Genomic DNA, 12,804 nt, shown 5'->3' with positions numbered 1-12,804 from the left:
TAGTTTTGAATTTACTATTCTTATGAGTTGCATTTAATTTATGTGCACTTGCCTCTCTGCAGTGTTTGTGTGGACCACCGGTAATGATCATTTCTAGAGTATGTCAGGCAATGTTTAATAAGTCAACTTAAAGTTGGAAATCACTAAACCCTGTTCTGTACTTTATCCTGCATATTCTATTTCTATTTTACCCAAATGTATATATTGATTGACTAGGGAATACACATTATAACTTGTGAAAGTTTGTTGAGGAGGGAATTTTGACTGTCTGCTATCCCTGGACCTGGTAACAGTTTTTAGGATGTTAGAACTTAAGTTATTGTTTGTTTCTCTTTAGAGGAGTAGTAAGTTGTGCGTGTGTCTACAGTTGTGGGTCCTGTTCATTAGTAGTTACTACAAGGTGATGGTAGCCTTATTTCTAAATTTCCTTGCTTTTATTAGTTTATATTAGACCCATAGGGGTAATTATTCCACGCTGATGCATGAGGAAGTATACATAGTCATTGGTGGTTGTGCATCTAAACCCCTGTACAGTGCATTGGAAAGATATCTTTTAACATTATGATGCTGTTTGGCATACTTGGTGAAAGGAGTGTACTTATTTAACAGGACTCTTAATAAGCTCCCTCTATACCAAAGATATCTTTTAAAAAATTATACTTACGAAGACTTTGTAGTATTCCCCAGTAGAGTTCATCTAGAGCAGCAAAACCTTTCTAAAATAAAACTTATTCCTTTAACCGGTATTCATTTAAGTGGGTTTCTCTGTACTTGGTTTCCATGGAAATAGCGAATAGCTAACGTTATTTATAAGGTAGAAGTAAAATAGGGTGCCTAATGGGACCCCATGCTGCTCTGATGAAGAGACTTAGGAAAAAAATCCATGCTCATGGGATTTTTTTTTTAAACAAGGTTAATGGAAGCCCTGATTTCAGTCTTCTGTTACAGAACATATTTTTGGTTTTAAAGGCTAGCATTAATATCAAGCAAACTTCTTTTCTGGTCTGTATTGCTTTCACTTTCAAGTTTTAGGACCACTTACTTATCAGCATGATTGAGGCTTTATGCTGCAGACTCATGTTTCTCTGTGGTTTTTGTTTCAAAAGTTAAAATCCCCAGCATATTGTAGCTGTTTCAATTTCTCACTGACATTTCAAAGTACAGATAAAAAGCTAAATGTTCATCAATGATAGCAGTGATGGTAAAGAATCAATATGTTGGACTACATAGATTTTTTTTTTTTAATGTCAATGTTATGGAACCATTTAGTTTTCAGGCCTTAAGTCAGGGTTCTTCTTCATTAGTGTTGTAGAGCTAAACCTATGTAGTTAGAGAGAAAATATTCTAATTTTCTGTGGGAGATAGAAATGGGGAAAATCTTAATTTCTCTTTCTTTAAAAAGTGGATTGTTGCCAAAGCCTTTTAATTGAAATAAATGTTAGTTCTTTTAGTCTTTGAATGTGGATTTGGGATAAACCTTGGCTTTTTCCTCACTGCTACGGTAAGGCCTACTCTTAGTTTTCTAGGCTTACAGCAAAGCCTTGCGTTTCTTAAGCCCCTTCATGTGAAAGAATATCATTCCCTTTGTGTTTGTGATTGGTGTGTGTGTACGTGTGTGTGCGTGTGTGTGTCACTAATTTTTTTATAGCCTGAAAGGCACCTGCTCATTTTTTAGCCTGGTGGGTACAGCGGTGCTATATATATATATATTTTTTTTAAATAAATAAATAAATTTATTTATTTATTTATTTATTTATTTATTTATTTATTTATTTATGGCTGCGTTGGGTCTTCGTTGCTACGTGCGGGCTTTCTCTAGTTTTTTTTTTATCATATGGTTTTTATTCTTCAATTTGTTAATATGGTGTATCACATTGATTGATTTGCATATATTGAAGGATCCTTGCATCCCTGGGATAAATCCCACTTGATCATAGTGTATGATCCTTTTAATGTGTTGTTGGATTCTGTTTGCTAGTATTTTGTTGAGGATTTTTGCATCTATATTCATCAGTGATATTGGTCTGTAATTTTCTTTTTTTGTAGTATCTTTGTCTGGTTTTGGTATCAGGGTGACGGTGGCCTCATAGAATGAGTTTGGGAGTGTTCCTTCCTCTGCAAATTTTTGGAAGAGTTTGAGAAGGATGAGTGTTAGCTCTTCTCTAAATGTTTGATAGAATTCACCTGTGAAGCCATCTGGTCCTGGACTTTTGTTTGTTGGAAGATTTTTAATCACAGTTTCAATTTCATTACTTGTGATTGGTCTGTTCATATTTTCTGTTTCTTCCTGGTTCAGTCTTGGAAGGTTATACCTTTCTAAGAATTTGTCCATTTCTTCCAGGTTGTCCATTTTATTGGCATAGAGTTGCTTGTAGTAGTCTCTTAGGATGCTTTGTATTTCTGCGGTGTCTGTTGTAACTTCTCCTTTTTCATTTCTAATTTTATTGATTTGAGTCCTCTCCCTCTTTTTTTTGATGAGTCTGGCTAATGGCTTATCAACTTTGTTTATCTTCTCAAAGAACCAGCTTTTATTTTATTGATCTTTGCTATTGTTTTCTTTGTTTCTATTTCATTTATGTCTGCTCTGATCTTTATGACTTCTTTCCTTCTGCCAACTTTGGGTTTTGTTTGTTCTTCTTTCTCTAGCTCCTTTAGGTGTAAGGTTAGATTGTTTACTAGAGATTTTTCTTGTTTCTTGAGGTAGGCTTGTATTGCTGTAAACTTCCCTCTTAGAACTGCTTTTGCTGCATCCCAGAGGTTTTGGATTGTCATCTTTTCATTGTCATTTGTCTCTAGGTATTTTTTGATTTCTTCTTTGATTTCTTCAGTGGTCTCTTGGTTATTTAGTAACATATTGTTTAGCCTCCATGTGTTCGTGTTTTTTATGTTTTTTTCCCTGTAATTCATTCCTAATCTCATAGCGTTGTGGTCAGAAAAGATGCTTGATATGATTTCAATTTTCTTAAATTTACTGAGGCTTGATTTGTGACCCAAGATGTGATCTCTCCTGGAGAATGTTCCGTGCGCACTTGAGAAGAAAGTGTAATCTGCTGTTTTTGGATGGAATGTCCTATAAATATCAATTAAATCTGTCTGGTCTATTGTGTCATTTAAAGCTTGTGTTTCCTTATTAATATTCTGTCTGGATGGTCTGTCCATTGGTGTAAGTGAGGTGTTAAAGTGCCCCACTATTATTGTGTTACTGTCGATTTCCTCTTTTATAGCTGTTAGTAGTTGCCTTATGTATTGAGGTGCTCCTATGTTGGGTGCATATATATTTATTTATAATTGTTATATCTTCTTTTTGGATTGATCCCTTGATCATTATGTAGTTTCCTTCCTTGTCTCTTGTAACATTCTTTATTTTAAAGTCTATTTTATCTGATATGAGTATTGCTACTCCAGCTTTCTTTTGATTTCCATTTGCATGGAATATCTTTTTCCATCGCCTCACTCTCAGTCTGTATGTGTCCCTAGGTCTGAAGTGGGTCTCTTGTAGACGGCATATATATGCGTCTTGTTTTTGTATCCATTCAACAAGCCTGTGTCTTTTGGTTGGAGCATTTAATCCATTCACGTTTAAGGTAATTATTGATATGTATGTTCCTATGACCATTTTCTTAATTGTTTTGGATTTTGTTTTTGTAGGTCCTTTTCTTCTCTTGTGTTTCCCACTTAGAGAAGTTCCTTTAGCATTTGTTGTGGAGCTGGTTTGGTGGTGCTGAATTCTCTTAGCTTTTGCTTGTCTGTAAAGCTTTTGATTTCTCCATCAAATCTGAATGAGATCCTTGCCAGGTAGAGTAATCTTGGTTGTAGGTTCTTCCCTTTCATCACTTTAAGTATATCATGCCACTGCCTTCTGGCTTGTAGAGTTTCTACTAAGAAATCAGCTGTTAACCTTATGGGAGTTCCCTTGTATGTTATGTGTCGTTTTTCCCTTGCTGCTTTCAATAATTTTTCTTTGTCTTTAATTTTTGCCAATTTGATTACTGTGTGTCTCGGCGTGTTTCTCCTTGGGTTTATCCTGTATGGGACTTGCTGTGCTTCCTGGACTTGGGTGGCTATTTCCTTTCCCATGTTAAGGAAGTTTTCTACTATAATCTCTTCAAATATTTTCTCTGGTCCTTTCTCTCTCTCTTCTCCTTCTGGGACCCCTATAATGCAAATGTTGTTGTGTTTAATGTTGTCCCAGAGGTCTCTTAGGCTGTCTTCATTTCTTTTCATTCTTTTTTCTTTAGTCTGTTCTGCAGCAGTGAATTCCACCATTCTGTCTTCCAGGTCACTTATCCGTTCTTCTGCCTCAGTTATTCTGCTATTGATTCCTTCTGTTGTATTTTTCATTTCAGTTATTGTATTGTTCATCTCTGTTTGTTCTTTAATTCTTCTAGGTCTTTGTTAAACATTTCTTGCATCTTCTCAATCTTTGCCTCCATTGTTTTTCCGAGGTCGTGGATCATCTTCACTATCATTATTCTGAATTCTTTTTCTGGAAGGTTGCCTATCTCCACTTCCTTTAGTTGTTTTTCTGGGGTTTTATCTTGGTCCTTCATCTGGTACCTAGCCCTCTGCCTTTTCATCATGTCTGTCTTTCTGTGACTGTGGTTTTTGTTCCACAGGCTGCAGGATTGTAGTTTTTCTTGCTTCTGCTCTCTGCCCTGTGGTCAGTTGCAGCGAGCGGGGGCTACTCTTTGTTGTGGTGTGCAAGCTTCTCATTGCAGTGGCTTTTCTTTGTTGTGGAGTATGGACTCTAGGCACCCGGGCTTCAGTAGTTGTGGCACGTGGACTCAGTAGTTGTGGCTCACGGGCTCAGTAGTTGGGCTCGTGGGCTCTAGAGCACAGGCTCAGTAGTGGCGGCGCATGGGCTTAGTTGCTCCGTGGCATGTGGGATCTTCCTGGACCAAGGCTCAAGCCCGTGTCCCCTGCATTGGCAGGCGGATTCTTAACCACTGCACCACCAGGGAAGTCCCAGCAGTGTTATATTGAGAAGTGAGGCAGTATGGAACACAGTAAGGTGCTATAATTTTTATTTAGTTCGTTTTGGTCATCCTTGGCAGCTTGTGATTGTTATCCGTTTGTCTGGAAGTGCTTTGTGATTATTCCTGGCTATCAGTGCAGCAGGAGTTTTCTTCTGTGTTTTAAAGGCAAGGATTGTAGTGTACTTAAGGCTCCATCAGGGGAGGAGTTTTTGTTTTGTTGTGGGGGGTGTGTGTGTGTGTTTGTGTGTGTGTGTTTCTTTGGACAAGCTTCTGCTACAGTTAGGTTTTCTGTGCTCTGGTTTAAAAATTTTTAGTTGTTTTAATCCTGTTGAATTTTTGTGTGAGGTATTTTATCTCCAGCAGTTCACTAGTTTTTTTCTGTGCTTATTGGTGCTATTTTTTAAAATTTCCTTTATGTGGTAATTGTTCTTTTAGTTTAGCTTTTTCTCGTATATTTTTAAAATTAGGTGTTTACCAATGACCTTCCTTAGTGACTTTTACTTGAATTATCTTTGTGCTTTGGAGACATAGGAATTGGGGTCTATTATCCCATCTCTGAGAGAACAAGTCCCAGTAGTTGCAGTTAGTGCAACAGAAAGGGTTTTCACAGATGCACTGCTGGGCATTGATCCTCCTCCTTGGTGCCTATGGTTTACACCCAGAACTCCCATTAGTGTTAATAGGAGGCACTTGCTTAAATCCCTATACACCAAGATAAATCCAAACTCTTTTGTAATGCTGTATAGATACCTCAGTTGTTTTTTTTGTTGATGGTAAGAGTTTTGGTCCTGAGGTTAACTGATTATTAAGATAAGAGTTTGAGTTGTCTTGGGATATGGGGTGATTTACTAAGTCTGATCTGTAATTAAGAAGGTTATGTTATGATGATTAGACTCAGAAAACATTTATACCTTTGTGAACTGTGGAAGCTTGTGAATAAGAATTTTTGTACTTTATAACATGATGAAGCAAGATTTCTTCTGTCCATTTATTTTTCTTAATACTTATCCACTACAAAATAAATGATTTTACAAGTTTTTGTACATATTGTAAGAACTTAGTAAAAATTACTTTTTTTATTTGTAAGCCTTTCCACAATTACTCTCTAGCATTTTAAGTCAGCTAATGCTGCTCACATTTTTCAAGCATATAGAAGCTAATAATCTGCACTGTCTTAGAGCGTGGACATTGCAATCATTGTTCAAGGATTAGATAATCACTGTTTACTATGCTTATCTGAATTTTTGGATTTTTGTTACTTTATTTGTGTATAGTCTAATGGAAGGATTCCTAGATTGAGAGCAGTAAATTTGGGTTTTAGACTGGGCTTTGCCTCTTATAATCTTTATAGCTTGTGGCTAGACATCTAGACTTTTTGGACCACTGTTCTTGAAATGAAGGTGTGGATCTGGCACTCTGGGGTGTCCATTCTAGCTTTAGGCTATTTGAAGACCCACTTTCCCAGGTACCAAAGGAAATAGAGGACTGTAAGGCAATGGTTCCTAATGCTGGCTATCCATCAGAATCTTCTGGGGGAACTTTAAATAAAATATAGATACCTGGGCTCCAAATCAGACATAATGATTTCAGAATCTTTAAGGGTAGGGCATTTGAATCTATGTATTTTTTTAAGTTTTAGAGTTATCCTGATTCTAAGTTTGAGAACTACTGGTGCAAGACATTATTTCTATTCTACTTGTGTGTGTGTGTCTAGTTAGGGAAAAATGACAGGTAAGTAACAGTGTGAGACAGTATGTGGTTAAATTCTAAGATGAATGAGAGAGATGATAAACAGTTTGAGAATTCAAAGAAGGGAGAACTGGGAGTTGGGAAGGTCTCCATTAATCAGTGAGTCTTTATCTGGACCCTAATGACTGGGTGGGATTTGGATAGGCAGAGAAAAGGTAAAAAAGGGTATTCTTGGTATAAGAAAGAGCATCCCCCAAGTGAAAGTTTGGGGAGGAGAACAATTCTGATGAATGTTTTAGTCCTTTAGTATTCTACTCTTGCAACTGCTATAGATTTTCTAAACATTTGAGGGAGTGAGCCGTGAAGATATTTGATGGGAGAGAGTGTTCCAGAAGAGCCCTGAGAAGGGAACTTGTTTGGAGTTTCAGAAGTACAAAACAGAGGCCAGTGGCTGGAGCAGATTGAGCAATGGGGAGAGGGAAGGAGATGAGGTCTGAGAGTAACAGAGGCTCAAATCACTTAGAGCCTTGTGGGCCATTGTAAAGGACTTCTGCTTTTTCTCTGAGTATCATGGGAAGCCATTGGAGGATTTTGAGCAGAGGAGTAACTAGCTCTGTCTTGGATTTTAAAAAGGTCACTCTGGCTACTGAGAGAATAGACTTTGGGGGACAAAGATGGTAGTGGGGAGGCCAATTAGGAGGCTATTGCAGTAATGCAGGTGAAAGATGATGGTGACTTGGACCAAGGAAGTGGTAGTATATTTGAGACAAGTGGTCAAAGTCCATGTATTTTGAAGGCGGAGGCAAGATGGTCAGTTACAGGATTGGATGTAGGGTGTGGGAAAGAGAGGAGTCAATGATGACTTTAAGGTTTTGGTCTGAAGGGATAGAGTTGCCATTTATTGAAATGGGGATGACTCTGGGGAGGAGTTTGGGGGACAGGTAGTCAAGAGTTTAGTTTTGGACTTGTTGAGCTTGAGGAGCCAATTTGACAGGTGTTGAACGGGCAGTTTGATATATGAGTTTGGAAATCAGGGGAAAGGTCTGGGCTAGGTACAAATTTGGGAGTCACCAGTACAGATCCTTTTATAGCTATGAGACTAGATGAGATTACCTAATGGGAAGAGTTCCAAGAACCGAGCCTTGGGGCAGTTCAACATTTTGAGGTCTTGAGAGATGAGAAGGAACTAGCGAAAGAAACCCAGAAGACTGGCTAGAGAGATTAGGAAAAAAATTGAGGGTGAGTGGTGTCCTGGGAGTCAAGAGAAGAAAGGAATTCAAGAAGGAAGAATGGTCAACTGGGTGAAATAATACTGTTCGAACAGAGAAATGAGGGCTGAGACTTTACTGTTGGGTTTAGCAACAGGGAGGTCACTGGTAACAAGATTGAAGGAGGCAAAAGCCCTAATGGAGTGGGTACAGTAGAGAATGAGAGGAGAGGAACTAGGGACAGTGACTTTGGTTAACTGTTTCAGGGAGTTTTGCTATAAATGGGAGTGTAGATATGGGACAATAGCTAGAGAAGTATATGGAGTCATGGGAGGCTTTTTTTTTAGACAAAGGAAACAAAATGATCCAGTAATGAGGGAAAAATTGATGCTTCTTGAGAGTGAGGGGAGAAGTGCTAGAGTGATGCCCATGAGAGGGTAAGGTTAAGAGGGATGGGGGCAAGAGGGATGATTATGATACTGAGGCCTAAATGACTAAATCTCATTTAGCAGGATTCTGCTTTTTCTTCTGAGCATTTTTTGCATTTAAATTTATTTCAAACTTACTATATGCTGTTGGAATTAGGAAAGGCAGATAAAAAGCAGTAAAACTTACTGTATATAAAATTAGTGTATCAACTTGGTGTAGTAGAAGAGATTGAATCTTCTGCGTACGGTGACATTTTAAAGTGTCTTTGAATGACAATTATCTGTGCTATTCTAGTCCCTTATCAAAATTTATGATTGAGCACAGACTATAAACTTAATTGTTCAAAATTTGTAATGGGGTGGATTTTAGCCTAATTCAAAATATGATCTAGTGTTGAACTTTTTCTCTGCAAAATTTGTTTATTGTTTAACGTATAGTCTTCATACACAAAGGTTTTAGATGTTTTACAAAAAGTACTTACAAAGTAGTTATTAATCACCTTTGATTTATTGATGATATTTTAAATTTTACAACCACATCAGAAATCTGAATGATTCATTTCTTTACCAGCTCTGATTAAAGCAGCTACTTGTGAAGTTCTGGAGAGGAGGTGAACAATCTTCAGTTTGCAAAAAATCACGTGAAGTTATGTTAGCAAGATGGTATTCATCTCTAAAAGCAAAAATAATTTCATTTACTCCAGTTTATGTGTTTTGAATGTATTTTTCAAGAACAAGTCTATATTTTAAACATTTAAGCAAATAAGGCAAAAATTTTGAACTACCTTAGCTACTAGTGTGAAATGTGAGAAACAAATTAAGTGGACTTTGAATCAGCTTAACATGAGGAAATCAAACTTGTATTTCAGTCTTATTATTTTGCATATGGATAGTGTAAAAAGTACAAATTTATATGTAAACCTTTTTTGCTGCTAACTCATTTTTATTAAATTACAGAAATAAAATCTTTTTTTTTTTTAATCAGTATCCGAACGGTAGTCAATAATCAGTCTTTAGGAGGAACACTTTGGTAGTTCTGATGCACAGTGTTTAAGAATCACCAGTCTAAAAATAATTTACTCTTTTTTGGGTATCTGAACCTCTGCGAATCTTATTTAAGTTGTGGATCCTCTTCCCAGAATTCTCATACATTCAAAATTTAGCATATAGTATCATGGAGTTGGCAAACCCCTCTGAAGCCTATTCATGGGTATCCCTTAGGCATAAAGGATCTCAGGTTTTAAAACCTGTGCTGGATAGCTTACTTATGTGATTTTTCTTTAAAACTTTATATGAAGATTTTCCCAAAAATATTTGGTCAGTATTTATTGTAGTTTATTTCTTAGGAGAGTAACTGCTACAGCTGTTTAAGAGGAAGTGAGGTCTAGTGGAAAGGCCAGTTCAGTCAAAGGAATCTCAGGGTCTGTAGACTTTTCTCCAGCTTTACTACCAGCTAGCTGTGTAACCTTCCAGGAAGTCAGTTAACCTCTCAGGCTTTGATTTCCAATGTGATTTCTGCAGTCCCTGCAAGCAGTTTTATGAGTACTTTCATGATATCATGGTAAAATTCCTTGTCAATTAGGGATTGACTCTGCTGTTTATTTTTGGAGAAAATGCCCCAGAGATAAGGTGCATCCATTGTCCCTTTTTACTGAATATGATTTTCAGAAGAGTTTATTTGACTATACTTTCTCAAATGCCATATGAGTTAAAAATAAAATGCCATAAAAGTTAAAATCCCAACCCCATCCTGATCATTTTGAGTTTCAGCATATTTTATATATTCTGGGTATAAGCCATTGTTGTTATATGTATTGCAGTTATAACCTCCAGTTCTGTGGATTGCTTTTTCATTCTCGTAAGGGTTTTTTTTTTTTTTTTGGGTGAACAGAAGTTCTTAATTTTAATTTGATCCAATTTATCTGTCTTTTCCTTTTCATTATATTTTAAAATGACAATATTTTACTTCCTAATCAACTGTTTTTATCCAAAGTCATTCATTTAACAAATAATGCTGTGGGAGATCGATGCATAATTATCCCCAGCATGAAAGAGCTAATAAGAAATGCCTAATAGGGAAAATAAGCCTGCAACAGAGAGTTAAGAGTCCACTCAGTGAATTCATTCATTTAACAAATATTTACTGAGCATTTACTTCATGTTTTTGTTTTTTTGTTAGTTTGTTTCAGCTGCACCGTGCAGCTTGTGGGATCTTAGTTCCCCGACCAGGGATCGAACCTGTGCCCCCTGCAGTGGAAGCATGGAGTCCTAACCATTATTAGACCACCAGGGAATTCCCAAGAACCCACTTTTTAATAACCACATCATTCTACAGATTTTTGCATCATTTTTCTTTTGGTTGGGAGTCATTCTAATCTTGGTGATTAAAATTGCCATTTATATGGACTTTAGAACTTTAAAAAGTGCTGCTGCTAAAAGAAATGCAGGATAAAACAGCAAATTGAATTTCTTTTGGAAATGAATGTTAACTGCATGAATCGGGGCCCTTTAAAATTATTTTACTGTATGTTTGGTATGACTGTACATGATTAAATAAAAATTTATAATTTGGATGACATGAAAAAAAAAATTTGGATGACATGAAGATTTTTTGAAATATCCCTTAAGGAAATGAGAATTTACATTACACTATTGCAGTAACATAAGTCAACAAATGTACTATGTTTAAAGCATAAGGATGATTCAGGTTTGGAACATGGTATGTGGAGTTTAAATAATTTAATACTGAAATACTAAGGGAAAAGTTTTAATTTTTGCTTCCTAAATTTTTTTTTTTTAACTAAAAAAGAAGTTTGGGGCAAGGAAGAGTTAAAAATAAATAAACAATATAGCCTGACATGACTTTTCTGACCTTGAAATTAACTTAATGGAGTATAGTTAATCTTAAAAAAAAAACAACACACAATTGATAAAAGCATCACTGAGCGTTGGATTGAGATGCCAAAACCTTGATTTTCTTTCTGGCTCAATCACTGATTAACTATGTGGCATAGGGAAAGTCACTTTTGTGTTATGTGGTTTACAGTTTCAGGTGGTGAGACTTTAAGATTGTGAATGAAAAGTTAAATTATGACTCTACATATAAAATGCTGTGAATTTTAAGCCTTATATAAAACAAATCCATTTCAAGATTAATTGAAAAAAAGGCCTTTTAAGTAGACGAAACTAAGGGCCAGTGATGTTAGCCTAATTTGTAACATAAAGCAGCAAACAGTGAAAGTTCATTTGTTGGGGATGAGGGTTGTATTTCTGTGTTACTTAGATGAGGTGCATTTCATTTCTGTGTCTCTTAGGAAAGGGAAACTGTCAACTACTTACTTTTTCTTGTCTTGAAAAAGCTGTGGAAAAGTGAAAAAACTGGAAAATTAGAGATCTAACTGCCCTTGAATTCTTTCCTTGCTGTAAAAACTACCTATCTCTTTCTTTTTTTTTTTTTCTTTTGGTTTTAAAGCTTTGGACATTTTTTTTTTTTTTTTTTTAATTTATTTATTTATTTATTTATTTAGTTTTGGCTGTGTTGGGTCTTCGTTTCTGTGCGAGGGCCCTCCCCAGCTGCGGCAAGCGGGGGCCACTCCTCATCGCGGTGCGCGGGCCTCTCGCTATCGCGGCCTCTCTTGTTGCGGAGCACAAGCTTCACACGCGCAGGCTCAGCAGTTGTGGCTCACGGGCCCAGTTGCTCCACGGCATGTGGGATCCTCCCAGACCAGGGCTCGAACCCGTGTCCCCTGCATCGGCAGGCAGACTCTCAACCACTGCGCCACCAGGGAAGCCCCTAGCTTTGGACATTTTTGTGTGTGTGTGTGTGTGTGTGTGTGTGTTTTTGTTGTTGCTGTTAAAAACAGCTTTTGATGACATGTCATAAATCTGTGTTTGTAGTCTAATTCCATTTTCCCCTTCTTCTGTTGTAGGGAGCAAGAGAGCTGAAGGAGAGCCAGTTTCCCCAAAATTGGTAAGTACTTTTTTCAGGCAGCCATAGTGTGCCTGATGCTAGTTGGTTAATAATTCAAATGTTCAGTGAAATTTTGTTGTTTTTTTTTTTTTTTTTGCAAAAAAGCTCTCTCCCAGAAATGAGAATGAGGCTTTGCTGTTTGTACTGAGCGAAAGTGAATTTTTGTCTAATTTCACATAGCCATATCTCAAATGCATTTGTGTTTCTAATAATACTGCTAGGCTTGCATGTTCCTGCATTCAGTAACATCTTAAAAGGTAAGGGTCCCCTTTGCGAAAAATGTCCTTAATGCAGTGGTTAGGGCTAAAAATTAAAAAATCCGGAAATTCAAACGTTAAGGTTCCCATTGTGTTTTGTATTACTTAATATGCGTAAATTTGATGGCCTTAGTATATGTGCAAAATGGCTAGGTTAATGTAACTATGGGAACCTTGACTTTGAAATTTGGGACTCTTAAGCATGTATATTATTAAATTTAATGTTGAGTTGGCTTCATGTCTGATATTGCATTTTCGGTGTGTTTTGTATAATTC

The 12,804-nt window shown here is 36.8% G+C and overlaps 1 protein-coding gene across 11 annotated transcripts in view; it reads left to right on the top strand.

Moving 5' to 3' along the window:
* The window catches only part of PHF21A (PHD finger protein 21A), a 198,404-nt gene that overhangs the window by 20,573 nt on the left and 165,027 nt on the right, over positions 1-12,804 (top strand). For all 11 annotated transcript variants that reach the window (XM_059931473.1, XM_059931470.1, XM_059931469.1 and 8 more), the window contains one exon: positions 12,231-12,271. The gene's annotated coding sequence lies outside the window, so the exon portion shown is untranslated. The remainder of the gene's footprint in view (positions 1-12,230; positions 12,272-12,804) is intronic.

The sequence above is a fragment of the Balaenoptera ricei genome, chromosome 8, assembly GCF_028023285.1.
Source record: "Balaenoptera ricei isolate mBalRic1 chromosome 8, mBalRic1.hap2, whole genome shotgun sequence".
Taxonomy (NCBI): domain Eukaryota; kingdom Metazoa; phylum Chordata; class Mammalia; order Artiodactyla; family Balaenopteridae; genus Balaenoptera; species Balaenoptera ricei.
The sequence above is the reverse complement of the archived record's forward strand: the minus strand, read 5'-3'. Positions and strand labels throughout refer to the sequence as shown.